Raw genomic sequence first — 25,304 nt, forward strand, 5'->3', positions numbered from 1 at the left:
GGGTCGAACACGAGAGGGGCCGAACCTTTAGGACAAGGAGATCAAATTGAGCAGGAGATACCTAGAATAGTACAAAGGCATCAAGATGCTGACCATGTTCTTAGGAACATCCAGCAAGATGTCAATGTTGGACACAATAATATCTTTAATGTAGTCGAACAAATTTTAGTTCAGAATGGGATAAATGTAGGTTTACATAGACCAAATTTTGTTTCCCCGTTGTCAGAGTATGTAAGGCAAACATAATTGCCCAGGGGTTGGAAAGTTCCAAAGTTTACTAAATTTGCTGGTGAGACTGGTGAGTCGACAGTAGAACACATTGCTAGGTTCCAGACAGAGGCTGGAGAAATAACAAACAATGAAAACCTAAAAATGAAGTATTTTTCAAGTTCTTTGACGAAAAATGCATTTACTTGGTTCACGACCTTAGCTACCCAATCTTTGTTCTCATGGAACCAATTAGAACGATTGTTCCATGAACAATTTTATATGGGACAGTCGAAAATCAGTTTGAAAGAATTAGCTGGAGTTAGACGAAAGGGTACAGAACCAGTCGATGACTATCTAAACCGTTTTAGGTTACTGAAAGCAAGATGTTTTACACAAATTCCTGAACATGAGTTAGTCGAAATGGCTGCAGGTGGGTTAGATTATTCTATAAGGAAGAAGTAAGATACCCAACATTTGAGAGATATGGCGCAACTAGCAGACAGAGTACGCCAGGTCGAAAGGCTGAAGGCTGAAAAGGCTAGGGCGAGCAAATATCATAAGAAAGAGAAAATAGCTTACGTTACTACAAGTGAGTTCGACTCTAATAGCGACGATGAATATGAAGAGGGAGAGGTTAACGTGGCTGAATTAAAGCCAGGACCACCATATATTTGTAAATTGCTTAAACCTTCAAAAGAGAAAAATCTGGTTGAAAGTAAAAATGAGAAATTTTCTAGTAAAACGTATTCATTCGATATAACGAAATGTGATGAAATATTTGATTTGTTGGTTTCTGATGGACAAATCATAGTACCCCCAGGACTTAAAAATCCTCCTCTTGAACAAAAGAAAAAGAGAGGATTTTGTAAATTTCATAATTTCTTGGGTCATAAAACTTCTCAATGTGTCCTTTTCAGGGATTTGGTGCAAAAAGCTTTAAAAGAAGGAAGGTTACAGTTTGGAGAAAAGCCAAAGTCATCAATGCAAGTTGATACTGATCCTTTGCAAGTCGAAGAGGCTCACTATACTGAGCTTGCTGATGTGATGATGGTCGAAACTACTGATGGTTTTGTTAGAAAGCAAAACGGTGCTGCTGATGGCAAAGTTTTGAACATGGTTCATCCTGAACCAAAAGAAAGTCTTTTGAAATTCCTGGAGAGATGCCACAATAACAACTCTCAGGTTGGATTATGTCCAAGGTGTGATGCTGTTTTCAACGTTGATGCTGCAAATAAAGTGAGGTTCGATCCTCGTCGAGGCAAGAATCGTCAATTCATGTATACAGGAGAAAATAGTGGTCGAAGGGCTGGAGAATACAGGAAGATGTTTGAAAAGCCAAGAACTTTCCGTCCCAAAACGGATGTCCCTGAAGACAAATGGGTGAGACCCATTAACTTCAGAGGTAAACGTCCAGAATGGCAGATACAGGGCGATGGAACCAATGCTGAAGGTTCTTGGACGGATAGTGGATCAAAAAGAAAGGATTACATATCTCCAAACTACAAAGGAAAGAACCCCATGACTCGAACGCAATGGAGGCGTTACCAAAGAAACCACAAGAATGGACAAGAGGGTTCGAAAATGGTGCTGGCATGATTTTCTCACTATCAGTCAAAACCCTTTCATAGGAAGTTGACTGAGGAGCAGGCTAAAATAGCAAATGAAAGATTAGCTGCTGGGATGATCCTACGAAAGAAATTGATCAAAGAATTGGTTGACGACGATACTCCGATCCTCAATACAGAAAAAGAGCCTGAGTATTCTCCATTGTCGGACGAAGAGGTCGACGATAACTTTGACATAGAGTCAGATGAATTGCTAATCGACAGTGGGATTGTCTCTGTACTCCCAACTGATTTCGACAGAATCTCTGAGGTATCTGAGAACGAAGATGATTTTCTTCCTGACGAGAATGTGGAAGAAACACCTGTTTTTTACTATGTGATGGGAAAAGGAGTGGTAGAAGAACGAAAAGCTGTGTTTGAAAGGCCAGGTCGAGGAATGATGTATCATTTGAAGCCCCTGTTCATAAGGGCAAAAGTGGATGGAGTGCCTATAAACAAAGTGTTTGTCGATGGTGGAGCTGCAGTAAACTTAATGCCTTATTCCTCACTACAGAAAGTAGGAAAGACTGATAAAGACTTAAGACCCCATAATATGGTACTGTCTAATTATGAGGGTAAGACAAGTAGAATACTTGGAGTAATTCAAGTGAAACTAGCTGTTGGTTCGTCTGTCAGGTCGACCGTATTCATGGTGATCGCATCTCAGGCAAATTTTAAACTGTTGTTGGGTCGGGAATGGATCCATGGGATTGGAGCAGTTCCTTCCACCTTACATCAGCGTGTGGCCATTTGGAGGTCATATGGTATAGTGGAGAATATTGAAGCTGACCAAAGTTATTACAAAACTGAAAGCGGTCGCAGACATTTCGACCAGCATTTGGCAAATGTAGCTCCTTGCTATAAAGCAGAGGATGTATATCCTTCTGATGAAAGCGTGTCTAAGTATCTGAACTTAGATCCAAATTATGGTTTCATTTGGAATAAAGAAGATCCTAATGAACCATTGAACCAGGAAAGTCCTCCAGAACAGAGGACAATGGTCAAAAACGATGACCACTGAGTCAGAATACCTGACTCGAATAACGGCTTATTTGGCCGAAAACAACGAAAGAGCGACTTTAGAAGCCGAGTTAGACAAAGAAATGGCTATTGGGGCCATGATGATGGTAAAGAATGAAAACAATCAAGAAGTCAATCACCAAGTCGAAAGACTCGACGGGATATACGATGACGAACCTTTGGGTTTCGAAATGGATCCATCAGGATCGGTAAAAAGGATGCAAGCTCAAGACCCTCTTGAGGAAATTGATTTAGGTGATGGGATCATTAAAAGGCCTACTTATGTAAGTACAAGGCTTACAAGTGACCTAAAGGCCAAGCTGATTCGACTTTTGAAAGAATACAAAGATTGTTTTGCATGGGATTACAACGAAATGCCTGGTTTAAGTCGACAGGTGGTGGAGCATCGACTACCATTAAACCCAGGAAAGAAACCTATCAAGCAGCTTCCTAGGAGATTTGCGCCGGAAGTTATGGAAAAGATCAAAGTAGAAATTGAAAGATTGCTGAAAAGCAAGTTTATTCAAACTGCGAGGTATGTCGAATGGTTAGCTAATATAGTACCTGTCATAAAGAAAAATGGTAGCCTTCGTGTATGCATAGATTTCAGAGATTTAAATCAGGCTACTCCTAAAGATGAATATCCCATGCCGGTCGCTGAAATGTTAGTCGATTCTGCAGCCGGATTTGAATACCTTAGCTTATTGGATGGATATTCAGGTTATAACCAAATTTTTATAGCTGACGAGGATGTACCAAAGACGGCGTTTCGATGCCCAGGTGCTTTGGGAACTTATGAATGGGTAGTAATGCCTTTTGGTTTAAAAAATGCTGGAGCTACATACCAACGAGCCATGAATTCCATGTTTCATGATTTTATTGACAAATTTATGCAGGTTTATATTGATGATATTGTAATAAAATCTAACTCTGAAAATGGTCACTTAGACCATCTTCGACAGTCTTTTGAACGAATGAGGAAATATGGACTCAAAATGAATCCTTTAAAATGTGCTTTTGGTGTACATGCAGGGGATTTCCTGGGTTTCGTGGTTCACAAGAAAGGCATTGAAATAAATCAAAATAAGACGAAAGCGATCTTGGAGCTAAAAGCGCCAGAAACAAAGAAACAACTCCAATCATTGTTGGGGAAGATTAATTTCTTGAGGAGATTTATCTCAAATCTAAGTGGCAAGACGAAGATCTTTTCACCACTTGTGAAGCTCAAGAACCAAGATCAGTTCAAATGGGAGATAGAGCATCAACAGGCATTCGACCAAATAAAAGCCTATTTAACTAAGCCTCCTATTTTATTACCCCCCAATAGGACAAAAAGTCTGAAATTATACATAGCTGCATCAGGCTCGACAATTGGGAGTATGTTGGCCCAAGAGGATGATAATGGCGTCGAAAGAGCTATATATTATCTAAGTCGAACCCTAGTAGATGCTGAAACTAGGTATAATGATATTGAAAAATTATGCTTATGCTTATATTTCTCATGTAACAAACTTAAGCAATATATAAAGCCTGTTGATGTGTATGTGTCCTCTCATTTTGATATCATTAAACATATGTTGTCTAAACCAATTTTGCATAGTCGAATTGGTAAGTGGGCTTTAGCGTTAACTGAATTTTCCTTAACATATGTTCCTTTAAAGGCTATGAAAGGGCAAGTTGTGGCTGATTTTATAGTCGACCGTGGGTTAGTCGAACTGTCTGTAAATCAAGTCGAGCAAACTAACTAGAAACTGTTTTTTGATGGTTCTAGTCACAAAAATGGTTCAGGCATTGGAGTCCTGATTATTTCCCCTAAGGGACTTCCGACTAAGTTCCATTACAAAATGAAAGAAGTATGCCTAACAATGAAGTCGAATACGAAGCCTTGATTACTGGTTTGAAGGCCTTAATAGATTTAGGGGCAACCCGGGTTGAGATTCGAGGTGATTCTGAACTAGTGATTCGACAAATCAAAAAAGAGTATAAGTGCATTAAAGAAAATCTAATAATGTATTATGCAATCGTGATACGCTTATTAGAAAGCTTCGAACATGTTGAGATCTTGCATGTACCAAGATCTAACAATTACATTGCCAATGAATTGGCACAAATTGCTTCTGGGTATAGAGTTTCTAAAGACAAGTTGGAAGATATGGTCGAGATCAAGAACAAAGAAACTCGTGAAGTATTAGACAAATTGGGTCAATTGTCGACGTCAAAATTCGAGGGGGTAGATGATGATGTTGAAAATAAAAATTTGTATGCCTTGGAAATTTTTGCCATCGACAATATGACTGATGCTGATTGGAGAAACCCATTGGTCCAATATCTAAATAATCCAGTCGGAGGAACTGATCGAAAGATTAAATACAGAGCTCTAAACTATGTGATATTAGGAAATGATTTATACAAGAAAACAGCTGAGGGTGTGTTGTTGAAATGCTTAAGTGAAGCTGAAGCATATTTGGCTGTGTCAGAGGTTCATAGTGGTGTTTGTGGAGCTCATCAATCCGGCTATAAGATGAAATGGTTGTTGTTTAGACAAGGTTTATATTGTCCAACAATGCTAAAAGACTGTATTGAATATGCAAGAGGATGCCAAGAGTGCCAGAAATTTTCAAGCATTCAACATGTGCCAGCCAGTGAATTGCATGCGATTATCAAACCTTGGCCTTTTAAAGGATGGGCTTTGGATTTAATAGGAGAAATCAAACCTGCATCTTCTAAGCAACAAAGATTCATTTTAGTAGGAATAGATTATTTTACTAAATGGATAGAGGCGATCCCACTAGTTAATGCTGATCAAGAAGCAGTGATTAGTTTCATACAAAAACACATCATCTACAGATATGGGATTCCAAAAACCATTACTACTGATCAAGGATCAATTTTTGTTGGTCAAAAAATGCAAGCTTTTGCAGCAGAAACGGGATTCCAATTGCTGACATCTACTCCATATTACGCCCAGGCAAATGGTCAGGTCGAAGCTGCTAATAAAGTTATCATAAATTTAATAAAGAAGCATGTGGGGAAAAGGCCAAGAAATTAGCATCAAAAGCTCGACCAAATCCTTTGGGCTTGTCGAACGTCACCAAAGGAGGCGATAAAAACTACCCCATTTCGTTTGACATTTGGGCATGATGTTGTGTTGCCTGCAGAAATTCACCTACAGTCAACAAGAATTCAACGACAAAACAATCTTTCATCTGACGAATACTGGAATATGATGTTAGATGAGTTAGTAGAGTTAGACGAAGAAAGGCTAATGGCGTTGGATAGATTAATAAGACAAAAGGAAAAAATAGCGAAGGCCTACAACAAGAAAGTCAAAGAGAAGACATTCTTGGTAGGTGATTATGTATGGAAGGTTATTCTACCCATGGATCAAAGGAATAAGTTATTGGGTAAATGGTCCCCAAGTTGGGAAGGACCGTTTAGAATTTTGCAAGTGTTTTCAAACAATGCATATGAAGTTGAAGAACTAAATTCAGATGGTCGAATCTTGAGGATAAATGGTAAATATTTGAAAAAATATAAACCTATACTTCAAGAAATTCGCATAAGAGAATAAAAAAACTAAGAGATTATATTAAAATGGCTAAAAGCCTTGGCCAGTCATTACAAAAAGTTCCTTCATAAGACGCACAGTCAGTACAAAAAAAACAAAAAGAAAAAAAAAAAGAAGCCTAAAGCCACTAAGATATCCAATATTAGTGAACTCTTTGGTCGATGTCTTCCAAGGATAGTAGAGGCAAGCTTTCGGCTTCGAACATCTCTATGCGCCCGGCCTTGTGCATTTTCCTCACTACACCTTGCTTGAGAAATAGGTAAGACAAGAATCTTCCATAAGGAAGACAAGTCACCATTCCTTGACGAGAGGCTGTCAAAGAGACAGCTTCCACGAGCTGTTTAAAAATCAAAAGAGGAAATTTGATTTTCTTCCCCTGAAGAGCACAAGAAATGAACTCCAAGTCTTCCACCATGATGCTATTTTTATTATGGTTGCACGGACGAAAGTTGCCTACCAAAAGTTGGTGCCAAATTTTGATGACTTTGGCACAAAAGGGGTCATTGTCCATGAGATCCCTTAACATATTAGAAGTGTTCATGTCGAAAATGTTGTCAACAAACGTTGCACTGGTATTGCTGCATTTCAACAAATCAGAAATTGTTGAGGGAGTGATGATGACATGAGCCCCTCGAATGGTGGAGGTTATAGTAGTCCTCCCTTCTGGATCTATGCGCAAAGATGCAAATCTCCAGAACTCAATCAGCATGCAGGGATAGATGTTTCCATCTAGAATTCCAGGATAAAATGCAAGCCCCTGGCTAGCATAGAGGGCACGAGCATTGATATGATTCGCATCAAACTCTTCTGCAGAAAGCTTAAATTCTTTCTTAATGCAGGATCTTATGTTGGCATTTGTTAAAGGTTGTGCCATGGTCTGAAAAGATGAAAGAGTTTAAGGTGTTGTGCGTAAGGAGATGTAAAAAAGAAATGGAAGGAATGAGGCTGTATATAGAGAATGTGTAGTTACTTCAGCAAGACAAACGTGGGGGAAGGAAGTTAGAAGACCAAAAATCGTATTAAATAACTTGGAAACTGACACAAGCAAGCTGGGAGCAGTTAATAGCCCATTACCTAGCGTTTAGGTAATAATTGGTGCCTGGGAAAATGAAACGTAATCATGGCGTAATGGGAAGTAACAAAAGTCGAAACCCAAGGAAGAACTGAAACGACATTTCTTCTCTTTCCTATAGTCAGTCGAAAGAAGTCGCTTGGAGGGGCAATTTGTTACCCTAGGATTTCGACTTACTAATAAATGGGCAACTAAGGCCCAAAATTGGCAATTGGGCCTCAATTTGGTAAAAAGGCTCTAAATTGGTAATTGGGCATCAAGTTAATATTTACATTGCCATTTGGGTCGAAGCGATTCGACTAAATAATGCTTAGTAGTCGAAGTTGTTCGACTAGGAAGATCCTCTGAGGCTTCAACGTTCGACCAGACCAAAAGGATGCAAAGACTTAAGGATTTTTGGCTGCAGAAACTGAAGTGGGAGTCGAGAGGCAGTAGAAGTTAAGAGGCAGTTCCAGGCAGTTTTCTGGCAGTTCTCACAGGACGCGTGGAAGTCTCACAATTGAAGATCTTGCATGTCGAAGACACGTGTTGACTGATAGCCAGTCGACCGTTAGTAGTAGTTATTTTATTTTTCTATTTAAGCAAGTTTCATAGGAATAGTTAGAGGTCCGTATTTTCTACATAAACACAAGTAAACTCAAACCTCTGTGCAATAATGAGTAACGAGTGCAACTTTGGAATGTACGTATGCGTACCAGTTTAATTAATGCAATCATTTTACATTACATTTTATCTTTCAGTGCACATTTACTGCCTTTTTATTGCTTTGGTTTACTTTAAAGCCTTTAATTTCAGTGTTTACTTTTACGTTAAAGTCACTATTTACATTTAATATAAACCAGATACACATCATATAACAAAATAAAGCAATCAGTCCTGGAGTATTCTAGTTGACTCCGCAAAGTAACCTTTAAAAATGAAACTAGCGCTTGTTTACCAGTTTTCTGGGTAAACAGTAACACAATTCAAATGTGTTTTGATATTAGAAATATCATAATCGTCTTAATTACAATTAGTATACATTTATATCTTTTATCATTTAATCAAAATATGGTTTTTTATCATTATAAGAATCGTCCGGATAGTAACATTTAGAGTTTCCCATATTGTGACATCTGGAAGTTTTGTATGGTTGCTTGAATTCTCATATTTTTATTGGTTGTAGGTGTGAGATATTGGATCGAACTCTAGTATGGCCGAAGGGTAGCTTCTTGGTTCGACAGGGTTAAGCATGAAGTCGAAGGTTGTTCACATGCTTGTGTCGAAGATGCTAGGGTTGTTAGCATGTTAAATTAGGTTTTAGTGTTTAACCCTAATTTGTTAAGTTAGCTTGTTTATTAAGTTGGCTTGTGTAATGGGCCTTGTGGAAAAAGCCCATTAGTTAGTATGTTAGATTTTATTATAAATAGCATACTAGTCTCTCATCATTGCTAAGTTGCAAATCCTAATTTAGGGTGAGAGAGGTTATTTGTTATTCTTGTAAACTTGTAATCTTGTTCTAAGAGAAAGTAAAAGAATAGCAGTTATAACCAATTATTGTGTTCCTCTTCTTCCTTGTCCTTTATTCTTCTTTGGTTTATACTTTGTTCTTGGCATTGAATTCACAACAAATTGGTGCGGTGAGCGTGGAGAAGACGCCATCAACAAAGTATGAGATTGAAAATTTCACCGGAGTGAATGATTTTGGTCTGTGGCGCTTGAAGATGAAAGCCCTACTGGTTCAGCAGGGTTGTTTGGAAGCGTTGAAGGGAGAGGCAGCCATGAATGCAGAATTGACGGCAGCGGAGAAGACAAATATGATCGAAAAAGCACACAGTGCAATTTTGTTGAGCCTTGGTGATAAGGTTCTCAGACAGGTATCAAAGGAGACGACGGTATCAGGGTTATGGGTGAAACTTGAAAGTTTGTATATGACCAAATCGCTGGTAAATCAACTTTACCTAAAGCAAGCTTTGTATTCATTCAAGATGGTTGAAGACAAAGTGTTGGCTGAGCAGTTGGATATGTTCAACAAGCTGATTCTTGATCTTGAAAATATTGATGTGAAAATCAATGATGAAGATCAAGCGCTGTTACTATTGTGCGCTTTGCCTCGATCACATGCTCACTTCAAAGAAACTCTCTTGTATGGAAGGGAGTCCCTGACGTTTGAAGAAGTTCAATCAGCCTTGTATTCTAAGGACTTGAATGAACGAAAGGAGCATAAACCTTCGACTGTTGGTGAAGGTTTGGCCGTTAAAGGAAAATTCTTGCGAAAGAATGGTAAGTTCGACAAGAAGGGCAAAAGCCAGTCGAAGTCTTACAGTGGCGAAGCATCTGGCATTCGATGCTATCATTGTAAGAAGGAAGGTCACACAAGAAAGGTGTGCCTTGAACGCCTGAAAGATCATGGAGGTAAGGATAATGGCAATGCAGCCATTGTTCAAGATGATTTCGAATCATCTGATGTTCTTGTGGTTTCAAGCAGTGACTCGAGAAGAGGGTGGATTATGGATTCAGGTTGCACTTGGCACATGACTCCAAACAAAGACTTGTTCGAGGAATTATGTGATCAAGATGGTGGATCAGTATTGCTGGGAAACAACAAGGCTTGCAAGATTGCAGGTATTGGATCTGTAAGGTTCAAGCTCCATGATGAGTCAATAATGTTGTTGACCGAAGTCAGGTATGTTCCTGATTTGAAGAGAAATCTACTTTCTCTTGGTGAATTCGACAAGAAAGGATATGTTTTCCAAGGAGAGAAAAATATCCTAAGAGTCATGAAGGGGTCGAAGGAAGTCTTGAGAGGCGTGATGAAACAAGGCTTGTATACCCTTGAGGCTGAAGTTGTAAGTGGTTCGACAAATGTTGCATCCACGAAACCTTTGTCGAAGACAGAAATCTGGCACATGAGATTGGGCCATGTCAGTGAAAGGGGTATGGTCGAATAAGGAAAACAAAATCTGCTTGGTGGAGACAAAGTCGAAAAGCTGAAGTTTTGTGAACCCTGTGTACTTAGAAAATCTTGCAGAGTGAAGTTCAACAAAGGCAAACAAAGAACACATGGATCCCTTAATTACATCCATGCTGATCTTTGGGGGATTGCAAGGTGTCCATCACATTCAGGAGCAATGTATTTTCTATCCATAGTAGATGATTATTCCAGAAAATTATGGGTATTCATCCAGAAGACTAAGGATGAAACTTTTGAGAATTTCAAAAGTTGGAAGACTCTGGTAGAAAATCAGACTGGCAGGAAGGTTAAGAGGTTGAGAACCGACAATGGCCCTGAATTTTGCAATGAGGCATTCGACAGTTTTTGTGCGGCCTCTGGTATTGCAAGACATAGAACTACTGCAGGTACTGCACAACAAAATGGTTTGGCTGAAAGGTTTAATCGAACTATTTTGGAGAGAGTCAGATGCATGTTGACTAGTGCGGGGTTAAAGAAGGTGTTCTGGGCTGAGGCTGTTTCGACAGCAACATATCTGATAAACAGATGTCCTTCGACATCGTTAGATATGAAGACACCTGAAGAAGTTTGGTCGGGACATCCACCAGATCTCGACAAACTGAGAGTATTTGGATGCGTAGCCTATGCTCACATTAGGCAAGACAAGGTCGAACCTAAAGCTCTGAAATGCATGTTCATGGGATACCCAGAAGGAGTCAAAGCTTATAGGCTATGGTGCCTAGAGCCAGGTCACAGGAGGTGTATCATCAGTCGAGATGTTGTATTCAATGAAGCTGAAATGGCTTTTAAGAAAACTGATGATGTTGGTCGAAGTACAGAAACATCTGACGAAGAGCTGGAACAGGTAGAGATTCCTGTTGAGGTGGAGCATGATGATACTGAATTGCATATCCCTGATGAAGTCGAAGAAGAAGCAGAAGATGCTGAGGAAGTTGAGGAAACTGACGATGACTACCTATTGTCAAGAGATAGGTCGAGAAGAGTCATAAAGGCACCTCAGAGGCTTGGGTATGCAGATCTTATAGCTTATGCCTTAATCTCTGCAAGTGAGGTTCTAGACGAAGAACCTAGAGACTACAAGGAAGTTATGAGGAGTCGAAATAAGACTGAATGGCTGAAGGCCATGGATGATGAGATGAAATCTCTTCATGATAATCATACTTGGGAACTGATCAAGAAACCTGTTGGGGCAAGGTTAGTCAACTGTAAATGGATTTTCAAAGTTAAGGAAGGAATTGAAGGAGTGACATCGAAAAGATACAAGGCAAGGTTAGTTGCAAGGGGTTTCACTCAGAAAGAAGGTGTCGACTTCAATGATGTGTTTTCTCCTGTTGTGAAGCATAGGTCCATTCGAATGTTACTTGCCATGGTAGCACAGTTCCATCTTGAACTGGAACAGATGGATGTGAAGACTGCGTTCTTGTATGGTGACCTAGATGAAACGATCCTGATGAGGCAACCTGAAGGGTATGTCGAAAAGGGGAAGGAAGATTATGTGTGCAAGTTAAAGAGATCTTTGTATGGGCTGAAACAATCTCCTCGACAGTGGAATAGGAGATTCGACAAGTTCATGGCACGCATAAGTTTCATTAGAAGTCAGTTCGACCACTGCGTTTACTTCAGATTTCGACCTGGTAATTCATTTGTTATTTTGTTGCTTTATGTGGATAATATTCTCATAGCAAGCAACAATGTTGAAGATGTGACGAGGGTGAAGGCTGAACTCAATAAGGAGTTCGATATGAAGGATCTGGGAGCTGCTTCCAGAATTCTTGGAATTGACATTCGAAGAGATAGAAAGAAGTCTAAGTTATGTTTATCTCAAGAGGCATACCTACGGAAGATTCTTGAAAAGTTTGGTATGTCGAATTCGAAGTCAGTTGTGACTCCAACAAACCCTCAATTCAAGCTGAGTATTGATCAGTGTTCCAGTACTGATGTGGAAAGAGCCTATATGAATAGCATCCCATATGCTAATATAGTTGGTTCTTTGATGTATGCTATGGTATGTACTAGACCCGACATAGCATACGCAGTAAGTCTTGTAAGCAGGTACATGGCAAATCCTGGAAAGGCTCACTGGCAAGCATTGAAGTGGATTTTAAGGTACATAAATGGGTCTCTGAAAAGAGTTTTAATTTATGGTGGAGCCTTGGGTGAAGATGGTAAAGCAGCAATTGGAGGATATGTCGACTCTGATTATGCAGGTTGTATGGATTCCAGAAAATCTATTTCTGGATATGTTTTCACTATGTTTGGCACAGCAATTAGTTGGAAAGCAACACTTCAAAAGGTTGTTGCTCTATCAACCACTGAAGCGGAGTATATTGCATTAACTGAAGCTGTGAAAGAAGCATTGTGGCTTGAAGGTTTTGCGAAGGAGCTGAAACTTCAAGTTCGAGGTATCACTGTTAAATGTGATAGTCAAAGTGCAATACACCTGTCGAAGAATTCAGCCTATCATGAGCGAACTAAGCACATTGATGTGAGGCTGCATTTCGTCAGAGGAGTAATTGAGCGTGGAGAAGTCCAAGTGCTGAAGGTTTCGACTGAAGACAATGTTGCTGATATGATCACCAAGACATTACCGAGTTGCAAGTTTTTCCACTGTATGCAGTTGCTAAAGCTGCATGAAGAAAGCTAGTTTGTTCCCTTGATGTTGTAGAGTTAGATCCAAGGTGGAGATTTGTGAGATATTGGATTGAACTCTAGTATGGCCGAAGGGTAGCTTCTTGGTTCGACAGGGTTAAGCATGAAGTCGAAGGTTGTTCACATGCTTGTGTCGAAGATGCTAGGGTTGTTAGCATGTTAAATTAGGTTTTAGTGTTTAAACCCTAATTTGTTAAGTTAGCTTGTTTATTAAGTTGGCTTGTGTAATGGGCCTTGTGGAAAAAGCCCATTAGTTAGTATGTTAGGTTTTATTATAAATAGCATACTAGTCTCTCATTATTGCTAAGTTGCAAATCCTAATTTAGGGTGAGAGAGGTTATTTGTTATTCTTGTAAACTTGTAATCTTGTTCTAAGAGAAAGTAAAAGAATAGCAGTTATAACCAATTATTGTGTTCCTCTTCTTCCTTGTCCTTTATTCTTCTTTGGTTTATACTTTGTTCTTGGCATTGAATTCACAACAAATTGGTGCGGTGAGCGTGGAGAAGACGCCGTCAACAAAGTATGAGATTGAAAATTTCACCGGAGTGAATGATTTTGGTCTGTGGCGCTTGAAGATGAAAGCCCTACTGGTTCAGCAGGGTTGTTTGGAAGCGTTGAAGGGACAGGCAGCCATGAATGCAGAATTGACGGCAGCGGATAAGACAAATATGATCGAAAAAGTACACAGTGCAATTTTGTTGAGCCTTGGTGATAAGGTTCTCAGACAGGTATCAAAGGAGACGACGGCATCAGGGTTATGGGTGAAACTTGAAAGTTTGTATATGACCAAATCGCTATATATAGAGAATGTGTAGTTACTTCAGCAAGACAAACGTGGGGGAAGGAAGTTAGAAGACCAAAAATCGTATTAAATAACTTGGAAACTGACACAAGCAAGCTGGGAGCAGTTAATAGCCCATTACCTAGCGTTTAGGTAATAATTAGTGCCTGGGAAAATGAAACGTAATCATGGCGTAATGGGAAGTAACAAAAGTCGAAACCCAAGGAAGAACTGAAACGGCATTTCTTCTCTTTCCTAAAGTCAGTCGAAAGAAGTCGCTTGGAGGGGCAATTTGTTACCCTAGGATTTCGACTTACTAATAAATGGGCAACTAAGGCCCAAAATTGGCAATTGGGCCTCAATTTGGTAAAAAGGCTCTAAATTGGTAATTGGGCCTCAAGTTAATATTTTCATTGCCATTTGGGTCGAAGTGATTCGACTAAATAACACTTAGTAGTCGAAGCTGTTCGACTAGGAAGATCCTCTGAGGCTTCAACGTTCGACCAGACCAAAAGGATGCAAAGACTTAAGGATTTTTGGCTGCAGAAACTGAAGTGGGAGTCGAGAGGCAGTAGAAGTTAAGAGGCAGTTCCAGGCAGTTTTCTGGCAGTTCTCACAGGACGCGTGGAAGTCTCACAATTGAAGATCTTGCATGTCGAAGACACGTGTTGACTGATAGCCAGTCGACCGTTAGTAGTAGTTATTTTATTTTTCTATTTAAGCAAGTTTCATAGGAATAGTTAGAGGTCCGTATTTTCTACATAAACACAAGTAAACTCAAACCTCTGCGCAATAATGAGTAACGAGTGCAACTTTGGAATGTACGTATGCGTACCAGTTTAATTAATGCAATCATTTTACATTATATTTTATCTTTCAGTGCACATTTACTGCCTTTTTATTGCTTTGGTTTACTTTAAAGCCTTTAATTTCAGTGTTTACTTTTACGTTAAAGTCACTATTTACATTTAATATAAACCAGATACACATAATATAACAAAATAAAGCAATCAGTCCTAGAGTATTCTAGTTGACTCCGCAAAGTAACCTTTAAAAATGAAACTAGCGCTTGTTTACCAGTTTTCTGGGTAAACAGTAACACAATTCAAATGTGTTTTGATATTAGAAATATCACAATCGTCTTAATTACAATTAATATACATTTATATCTTTTATCATTTAATCCCAATATGGTTTTTTATCATTATAAGAATCGTCCGGATAGTAACATTTAGAGTTTCCCATATTGTGACATCTGGAAGTTTTGTATGGTTGCTTGAATTCTCATATTTTTTTTGGTTGTAGGTGTGAGATATTGGATCGAACTCTAGTATGGCCGAAGGGTAGCTTCTTGGTTCGACAGGGTTAAGCATGAAGTCGAAGGTTGTTCACATGCTTGTGTCGAAGATGCTAGGGTTGTTAGCATGTTAAATTAGGTTTTAGTGTTTAAACCCTAATTTGTTAAGTTAGCTTGTTTATTAAGTTGGCTTGTGTAATGGGCCTTGTGGAAAAAGCCCATTAGTTAGTATGTTAGATTTTATTATAAATAGCATACTAGTCTCTCATCATTGCTAAGTTGCAAATCCTAATTTAGGGTGAGAGAGGTTATTTGTTATTCTTGTAAACTTGTAATCTTGTTCTAAGAGAAAGTAAAAGAATAGCAGTTATAACCAATTATTGTGTTCCTCTTCTTCCTTGTCCTTTATTCTTCTTTGGTTTATACTTTATTCTTGGCATTGAATTCACAACAGTAGGTATCGTAAACCTTGATGTTGTCAACCAACCTAATGCATTAAAATATGGTCATATGCTTAAATAGGTCCGAGAATTTAGTACTAAACATGAGTTTACATTACATAATCATATGCTTAAATAGGTCCGAGAAAAAGCAATGAAGTTGGTTTTGAAATTGTTGGATGAGAATTACTATGTTTCTAGGTATAAAGTTTGTGAGGATGAAAAGTATCTTTGAGATATATTTTAGACGGACCCTGAATCCATTGACTTATTTAAAAATATTCCTATTGTATTAATAATTGATGCAATGTATAAGACCAAAAATTACAAGCTTCCTCTTCTTAAAATTGTTGGTGTTAATTCTATAGAGATGATTTTTTCAGTTAGCTTTGCACTTTTGGAATTTAAAAAGGAGAATAATATTACATAGGCTTTAGAAATGTGTCACAATATGTTGAAAGACTCGGAAAACATATCATAAGTGATTATCATTTATTACAATAACTCTATGATGAGTTTTGTTGCAAATGTATTTCCTAGATTTTATGCTTTATTGTGTAGATATCATATCACAAAAAAAAAGTGAGAGGCAGAATTAAGGGAATTTTGGAAAACAAATAAATCAAGGGTAAAGACGAGAAAATAGCCAAATCTACCCAAATATCAGAACTTGTAATGGATGCTTGAAATGTTATAATTACTCTTTTACAGAGGAGTAATATATTGATTTTGTCATGTAATTTAGACGAGTGTGTGTGAAATATCTATATTTTTAAAAATAAGTTAAAACTACAATATAAGACCAGTTGAAGGAGAAAATTGTTCATGCATGGATTGGTCATGTTAAACACCTTGGAAATGCCACAACTAATAGAGTTGAATCTGGTTATTGTAGATTGAAGAACTTATTAGGAGATTGTAAAGCTAATTTTTCCAAGGGTTAGAAATCAATGAAAAATGATTGAAATGTAGGATAACGAGATACATACATCATTTGGTAAGAGCGTCACAATATTAGAACATTATTTCAAGGACAAAATTCATTATTCATAGTTGAGTGGAAATATATCTCGAGCAGAATTGAATTTTATCTATCACATAGTTGTGTGAGCAGAGAAAATAAGTCCATATAGCTCCAAGTATGGTTGTACACTTAGAAGAATATACAATTTTCCTTGTGCTTGTTTAATTGACAAAAAGATGAGACTAGATAGAACTATATGTATGGATGAGGTAAACATGTACTAGAAAAGAATCCAGTTTAATGATGATGGTATAATTAAGGATGGTAATTTTGATGTCTCTATTGTGATAAATTGGGAGGTGTTTCAAGAGAAACTTTTGAAAGTTGATTATAAAAAGAAGTTGTACATTAAAGAGCAGATGCAAAAGATATCCTATCTTGAAACCATTAATATGAAACTATACGTGGAATCAATAAAAACTAAGGGAGATCCTAAGAAGGTAAAGATAATTCTACCAAGCGGTCACTACCATATTTTAAGCACGTCGACTCACTTTATCTAGATTTTCCTCTTTTACAATCCAATATATATATATATATATATATATATATATATATATATATATATATATATATATATATATATATATATATATATATATATATTAGGGGTGCTTGCATCATTAAATTTTCATCTTCCCCACCTTTACCAAAAATGAAACACATTAAGGAGATGTATGTTTTTATGCACAAATACATTGATTGGATTCAAGATGTTAAAGGTGATGGTAATTTAGGATTTTTTTTTTGTTGTTTTGGCTATGGTAGATTTGGTATAGGAGAATCATACACTTGTCCTTCAAAATCTTATCAAAGAGTTAACGAACCTTAAGAAAGATTATAGGAGGTTATACATAAAAAAGAACGATGCAATGAAATTCTTGATGCTATGATTCTTAGTAAAAATAATTATGCACCGATTGAAAAGTGGACGTGTTTTCATAAAATGAGTAATCTTGTGGAAGGTCTATGACACAATCTTTGTTTAACTAACATGATATTGTTTCTTAGAAACTTTATTTCCACTACTAGTTGGCTCGCCCAAAAATCTTGTCAAACAGATCATTGGTATCGAATGGCTTTCAAAATCCTCGCACTTTGCACAAGTTTATTTGAAACCAGGATGTCATCTACCACGAATATTCGTAGAGTGGAAAACTAATGGAAAAAACGTATATGCTTAATGGGAGGATCCTTTTTTGGATATGTTATATGAGTTTGACACTGCAATTGATATTAAAAGATAGTAAAATTAGAAAAAGTCTACGACGGAAGCAGCCATAAATTTAGATAGTGACCAATTTTTGATGTGTTTCAGTTTATATCTTACATTATGAGTAAAAAATATGGAAATGTAAGGACGTAACGTTATTAATTTCTATGAAGTATAGTTTTAAGTTGTTGCTGATTGGTTAAACATGCATTGCCCTTTCTCTTCCCCAATTAGAGAGTGTAGAAACAATCTTAGGAATATCGCTTCTTCCTCATTCCCTAGAGCTTCTAGCATACCTGATATTTCATAGAATTTTGTGACGTGTGTGGACGGATCTTCATGATCTAAACCCGTAAAAGGTTTAGCATACAAAATTTGTAATAAGCCTATTTTCATTTCACTTTGTCGAACATTCCTTTGTGTTCTAGCGAGATGAGCTAGATGTCTTGAACTATTGTGGCTTGACATGCCACCATTGTTATTTATGTTGTTGTTATTATTGTTGTTGATAATTTCAATCATGGTTCTTTATGTTGAGATAAAAGACTCTTCTAGATCTAGTCTCTTGAATCTTTGTTTCTCTTTCTCGTTCTTAATGTGTTTTTACATGCAGTTCTTTCGATTTCGGGATTGAATAGCAATTGTTTCGCTGGAACCTTACCTTGCATAATCAAGTAACAATAGAACTAATTCTAAATATTAATAGGTTAGTGAATATAAAAAATGTATACAAATCTTAATAGATATACACAGTTATCGACAATATTTAAAATAATAAAAAAATATATCACAATGTCTTTAAAAACTAACACAGTCCCCAACAACAATGTCATATTGCTGCGAGCCCAAAAGTAAGTTTTATAATTATTGTATCCATAGAGACTGGTAGTGTTCAAATATCATTCAATAGTTTTTATAATTGTGAGCATATGAGGGTTTTATATTTTTTTTTATGCATGAAACTCAATGATATAAAAATAAATGACATGAAGTAAAATGGAAATTTCGGTGTTAATAGTGAGAAAACTTGCTAGAGTAGATTTCATCATTACATATTTATCAAGTGTAACCATAGGCCAATAAAATTATCCTCTACGCAGCTATTAATATTACCATCTGTTGCTATCAATCATATCTCATGTTGGTCTCAATATTTGTGAGATCATTGTATTACCTAATAGTCGATATCTCCGTCCATTAACAAACACAAATCATTAAGTTCCAACAGTTATAAAGCATCAAGATTCTGTTGGACTTGAGACTTCCCACACAAGAGGGGGGTGAATTGTGTGGTTTGGAAAAATATGGTCTTGAAAATTTTGAAAATGTTTTTGAGATTAAAATTAGAGTTTGAAAAATATTTTTCTAAATCTAAGCAGTGGAAAATAAATATTGAAATAAAATGCGAAATTTTAAGAGTTTAAGGGAAGAAGAAAAACACCGAGAATTATAGAGGTTCGGTCAAATCAAAAGGACCTACTCCTCTCCCCAAGAATTAATCTTGAGAGCTTCCATTAAATACTTGAGAGCTTTTAATAGGTGGAGCTCACGAACCCTCTTATATAAGGATGTAGTGGTTGTCCTACAACCATAATAATACAAGACAGAAGATATGATTGTTTACGTCTTCTCCATTGAAATGTTAAGACTGAAGTGTCCAAGCTTCCTTCCCAATGGTAGATAGAAGCGGTTAATCTTCTCTCCATAAAATATCTGAGCTCAATTTGATTTAACAGGATAACCAATAACCTCTTGAGATTTTAACAAGTTGATCTTCTAACCTATTGTTTTAAACAAGCTAACCATGAACCTAATGGTAAGTTCTTCAATATTAAGAAACTTCATACTTCAAATGAACAAGGCTTTATAATAACCTTAAGGGAAGTTTAACAATATTAACGATCTTCAACCTAAATAAATATTAGGAACTGATCACACAATCTCCAACCAAAGTTTTTAACAGGTTTAGCTTCAGACCACATATTTTTATCCCTAAATGGATTGTATTCTGATAACGCGAAATTCTATCGCATTTTAGGCTTAAATTACATGAATTATTTATCTGTTTTTATCAAGTATATTGTGTCGCACGCTCGCGAAAATGAAACAACAGAGTCGCCACCAATATATTTATCCCAAAGCGGGAAAGGAATATCAGGAAACCTAAAATAAGGAAAGGAAAGGTCTTGCGACCAAAGGTCGGGTAAGAAGTCGGTTACGCGAGGGGAAGGTATTAGCACCCCTCACGTCTGTGGTACCCCACAGGATCCACTTATGTTTGCTCTATTCTAAGGGTGTATAAATCTAAAGCTTAATGCTAAGGGAATGCATGCAAATGAATGAAAAGAAACACGGGGAAAATAAGGTTTATAAATAGTTGTGCTCGCTTAGGCCCCGCGACCTAATGCCTACGTATCCTTTTCAGGAATCAGAGCGCCGTAGTTCGGCTCCTTAGTTTTTGTTTGTTTTTGTGTTTTTTAGTTGAACAGTTACATTCGCACTCCGCTGCTCGACCTCTGGAGTCTTAAGCTGGGAATGGAGCGGAAGTAACGTGCTCTTAAGGAGAAAGAATGCCCTGAAGGCAAGAGAAGGAATGCCTCGGAGGCAAGAGAGAAAAGATTGGTTTGTATTTTTTAGGGTAATTCCATGATGAACAAAACCCAATACAAGGTTCCGCACCACTTCATTACTTCGATTTAGGTCTGAGCCTTTATTAGATATTTTGAAGTGTTTTTGTTTAGGTGTCTTTTAAGGGAAATTAATTTATGACTTGAATCATGCCATAAAAGAGAGTTTTTTTGTATATTTAGAGAATGCACATCGAGGCCTACGCCACAATCGTTTCTCTAAATGAAATACACTTTTTGAATATTTAGAGAATGCACATCGAGGCCTACGCCACAATCGATTCTCTAAATAAAATATAGTTTTTAAATATTTAGAGAATGCACATCGAGGCCTACGCCACAATCGTTTCTCTAAATAACGGTTGAGAAATACACCGAGGCCTACACCTCAATCATTTCTCTTCCGCTAAGTGGGAAAGAACATACATCGGGGCCTACGCCCCAATCATTTCTTTCACACTAAAAAAAGGTATAAGCATGATTCGCGTCGTCCTTTATTAATGTTTTAAAGTCGAAAAGGAAAAGAAGGAAAACTAGCCTAAAATGATCAACTAGTCTAAGGTTATGGGAACCTCTAATTCCTAAAGTTGTCATGGTTTCTACCTAATGGTTAGGAGCAAAAAGCGACATGAGAATATAAGCATGAGCGGAGATCGAAATTACAAGTAAAAATTACAAGTAAACAATGATACCAAATTAGTGTAAAAATGGCTAACATAAACACTTGAAAATATGGCACAAAACTTGGAAGCAAAAGATGCAAAATATAGTTAAAAAAATCGAATTTAAAGGACTATTATTTTTTATATGGTTTTTATGAAGGAAGTTGAATTAGAAATCAAGCAAAAGAATTAAAACAACTATCTATACTAATATTTTTTTTATGGTTATTTTTATATGTCCAAAATTTATATTAAAGGCCTAAAATGATAGTAGAAAAAAATGATTTTATTACTAAAAGAAAATGGAAGAACTCTAAGTGAAAAGCCCTAAAAATATTAATTAAACTACAAAGAGACAGGGGGTGCAGATTGAAAATATGGTGGGTGAACAGCAATAGGGCGCAGGCCCAAGTCTTAGCAGGCCCCAAAGGGCGTTTTTGTTTCAGAGCTTTTGTTGGCCAAAAATGGCGCCATGGGCCTCAGTGGGGGGTGTGTGATAGCAATACGTATACCAGGGCCCAAGATTGTTCAGATTTTTGATCCATTTCACTTTATTCAGACTTGATTATTGAACATGATTGCAGATTAATCCTTAATCGAAATCAAATAATGAAATTAATCTCTAACTAAACTAAATGAATCATACTTTATGAAATTAACAAAATAATACACTAATTATAATAATAATCAAAAGGGGCTAGGGTTGTTACTCTTGTGCCGAATCAACTTCTCTGAGCCTCTCCTCTCTCACACGCGAGTAAACGGCAGCACTTGCTTCTTCTTCTCCGATCAACTTTCGTCCTCCGCCGTCGCGAGCAACCGATGAACCACCTTGCCTCTCGTCTCAATACCTCACTCGCACCTCTCCTCTCGCTCGATTCGTCATCTCTTCACTTAGCTCGGCGACTCGTTTCTGCTCAAATTCAAATCCTCTCCGATTCAACTCTCACAAGAATCGCAGCGCACACCTCCCTCAGTTCTCATCCGACGTGATTTCTTGCGTATTTCAATTCTCCTCTCTACGTTCCTGATGATTGGAGCGCGATGTTGTTGTTGCAAGACGTTGAATGCGAGAGATGAAGAGAGCGATGATGCTGAGGATTAGCGGTTATGAGAGTTGCTGAAGATTGAGGAATCGAAATCGGAAGGTGAGTGAATGCTTTCTTTTTTCTGAAAATCTTCTCTCCTTTTTCTGTTATGATTGTAATGTTCTTGCTGCAATCGTGATGATGGTGTTGATTGTTTGTTGTTGAAGGTTGCTGATAGTTGAAGGAGGGAAGGTTGAATGAAGAAGGTAAAGGTTGATTGAAGATGAAAGAATGATGGAGATTGGAGATGATGAAATGATGGAGAGTGAGAGATCGATGATGGTGAATCGTGGTTGAGAGGTGGCGGTAAAGAATGTGATTGAAGGATATTTCTGGAGCAGAATGAATGGAGAGCCAAAATGGTTGAGATGCTGATGATATATAGAGGTTTCTCAGGTTATGATTTCCCTCCCAAATTCAGTTGCACAGTTGGTTATTGGATCTGTTTGAGTTAGTTAGGCGGTTAGGATTCGGTTAAGGGTAGTTATGAGAAGTTATATTGGTAAGCTGTTTGCAGGATATGTGGACTTGTATGTGTGGTTAGAAAGATATTAATATATATGTGGAATGGTTTATATTTGAATGCAGGGTTTGATGGAGTTTTTGTATGATATGCAGGCTGAGGTGAATTGAATGCCCCTAGGCGATTGTTCGGACGTCGGGATATAATTGAGGGATCTGTTTTGAATCATGCATGAAGAGGAGGCTTTGAAGGCCAAGATGATGAAGCTTGTAGGAGCAGTAGGAAAAATAATGATTTTTGTGTAATCTTTATTGTGAGATGGATTGGATAGCGGTGTTTCGAAATTAGCATGAAACCTTGGAATTGTAGAACATGTACTCTTTATTTTCTCTTGCCATTTTTCCTTGTATTGTAAGCATGTAATGATGAATATAATATTATTTTGAAACGGATGTTAATCTCAATCATGTAATGAAAGGTTCTCTTTTGAATTTTGTATGAATGGAATTTTGACCAATGATAATGAAAGGTGAACTTCCTCATAAATATGTTGATTTATTTTTTTGTACTTGTAGCTTGTAAACCAATGAATGGAAGGGAGATCCTTGAAATCAATAGAGAATGCGAATTACCAGTATCCTTGATCTCCATACTAAGTTAATGATTAATGATGCATGATTTTATTGATGACCTAAGATGTAAATGAATGAGATATGTAAGCCAATTCGGAATAATTAGATGGGCAAATTTTGGGGTGCAACAGCTGCCCCTATTTAATCGTCTTAAACCTGAAGGTAAGATTGGCGCTAGCCTTTCGATCATTCAAGGTTGAAGAAGATTAAATACCAAGAGAGCCTGAAAATTTGCCTGATGAGAGATAAGATCCACTGGGGAAGAAGCGGTGTCAACTCCCCTGAGGAAAAGTGTATCAATTCTGGATTGAACAAATTAACTCTGGGTTAGAAATGAAATGGAATTCAACTCTGGGTTGAAGAAGGATAGCGGGTCAACTCTGGGTCGAAGAATAAAGGGGAAGTCAACTCTGGGTTGGACAAGATGTAAACATCAACTCTGGGTTGAGAATAGAAAGGGAAATCAGTATTAATGGGACAAGATATAGGCATCAACTCTGGGTTGAGAAAGAAGGAAAGAAAATCAACTCTGGGTTGAAAACAAGAGATAGACGTCAACTCTGGGTTGAGAGAAAGTAATTCAACTCTGGGTTAGAAATGAAATAAACGTCAACTCTGGGTTGAAAAAGAAACGTGGGTCAACTCTGGGTTGAAGGATGAAGGGAAATCAACTCTGGGTTGAGGACAATAGGTAGATATCAACTCTGGGTTGAGAGAAGGTAATTCAACTCTGGGTTAAAAGAGGAAAGATAATCAATTAGGAATAGCCATCAACTCTGGGTTGAATGAGAGAGAAAAAAGGTAACCGTCAACTCTGGGCTGAGTGGGAAAAAGATAAAAGATAACCATCAACTCTGGGTTGAGTGGGAAAAGACAAGGAATCAACTCTGGGTTGAATAAAAGATAAGCGTCAACTATGGGTTGAGCGGGAAAAACAAGAGATAACCGTCAACTCTGGGTTGAGCGGGAAAGGAGGAGTCAATTCTGGATCGAACAAGGGACAACCATCAACTCTGGGCTGAGAGGGAAAGGAATCAATTCTGGATTGAATAAGGGACAACCATCAACTCTGGGTTGAGAGGGAAAGGAATCAATTCTGGATTGAATAAGGGACAACCATCAACTCTGGGTTGAGAGGGAAAGGAATCAATTCTGGATTGAATAAGAAATGACCGTCAACTCTGAGTTGAGTGGGAAAGAAAGACAAGGATCAACTCTGGGTTGAACAAACGTCAACTCTGGGTTGAACGGAAAAAGACAAGAGATAACCGTCAACTCTGGGTTGAGTGGGAAAGAAAGACAAGGATCAACTCTGGGTTGAATAAAAGATAACCGTCAACTATGGGTTGAGTGGGAAAGACAAAAGGTAACCGTCAACTCTGGGTTGAAGAAAGATGAACATGATTGACTTTCGGAGATGACACCATAATGGTAACTCTGAGTGATCCAATGGAATATCAACTTGAATACTTTGTAGGGACCTCGTCTGATGAGTAACTTGGCTTATGCTTCATATGCAAATGTTTGATTTATTTTATGCACTTCTGAAGATGTGATGCAATGATTTCTATATGCAGTGTACTGATTGATTTGTCAGGGTTTTTGCTTTGTGTGGAATAGATTAGGTGGAGTTCTGAAACTCTGCTTGAGAATCAAGGTGGGGTGGATGCCCCTGATTTGTTGATGATTGGATCATGCGGGTGAAATGATAATGAAAATGCAATGATTATGCATGACGTATGTATGATTATGAATGGAATGATTGTTTCCATGATACTAGGAGTGAATGGAGTGTTCCTTGTAGGAAGGTCATTGCTTGAAGGATAGAACTTGTGGAGGTGAGGTGTAGCTTGACTCCTCGACACTTGTCTCGATATCTGACACTTGATTGAAGATGAAGAAATGAATTGCTACTAGCTTGCCCCAGCTTGTAGGATCTTCTTGAGATATGACTTTGATATGTTTGAATCATGGAGATTAGCAATGGTCTGCCCCAGTGT

This window comes from Vicia villosa, linkage group LG4 (assembly GCF_029867415.1).
Source record: "Vicia villosa cultivar HV-30 ecotype Madison, WI linkage group LG4, Vvil1.0, whole genome shotgun sequence".
NCBI classification, from domain to species: domain Eukaryota; kingdom Viridiplantae; phylum Streptophyta; class Magnoliopsida; order Fabales; family Fabaceae; genus Vicia; species Vicia villosa.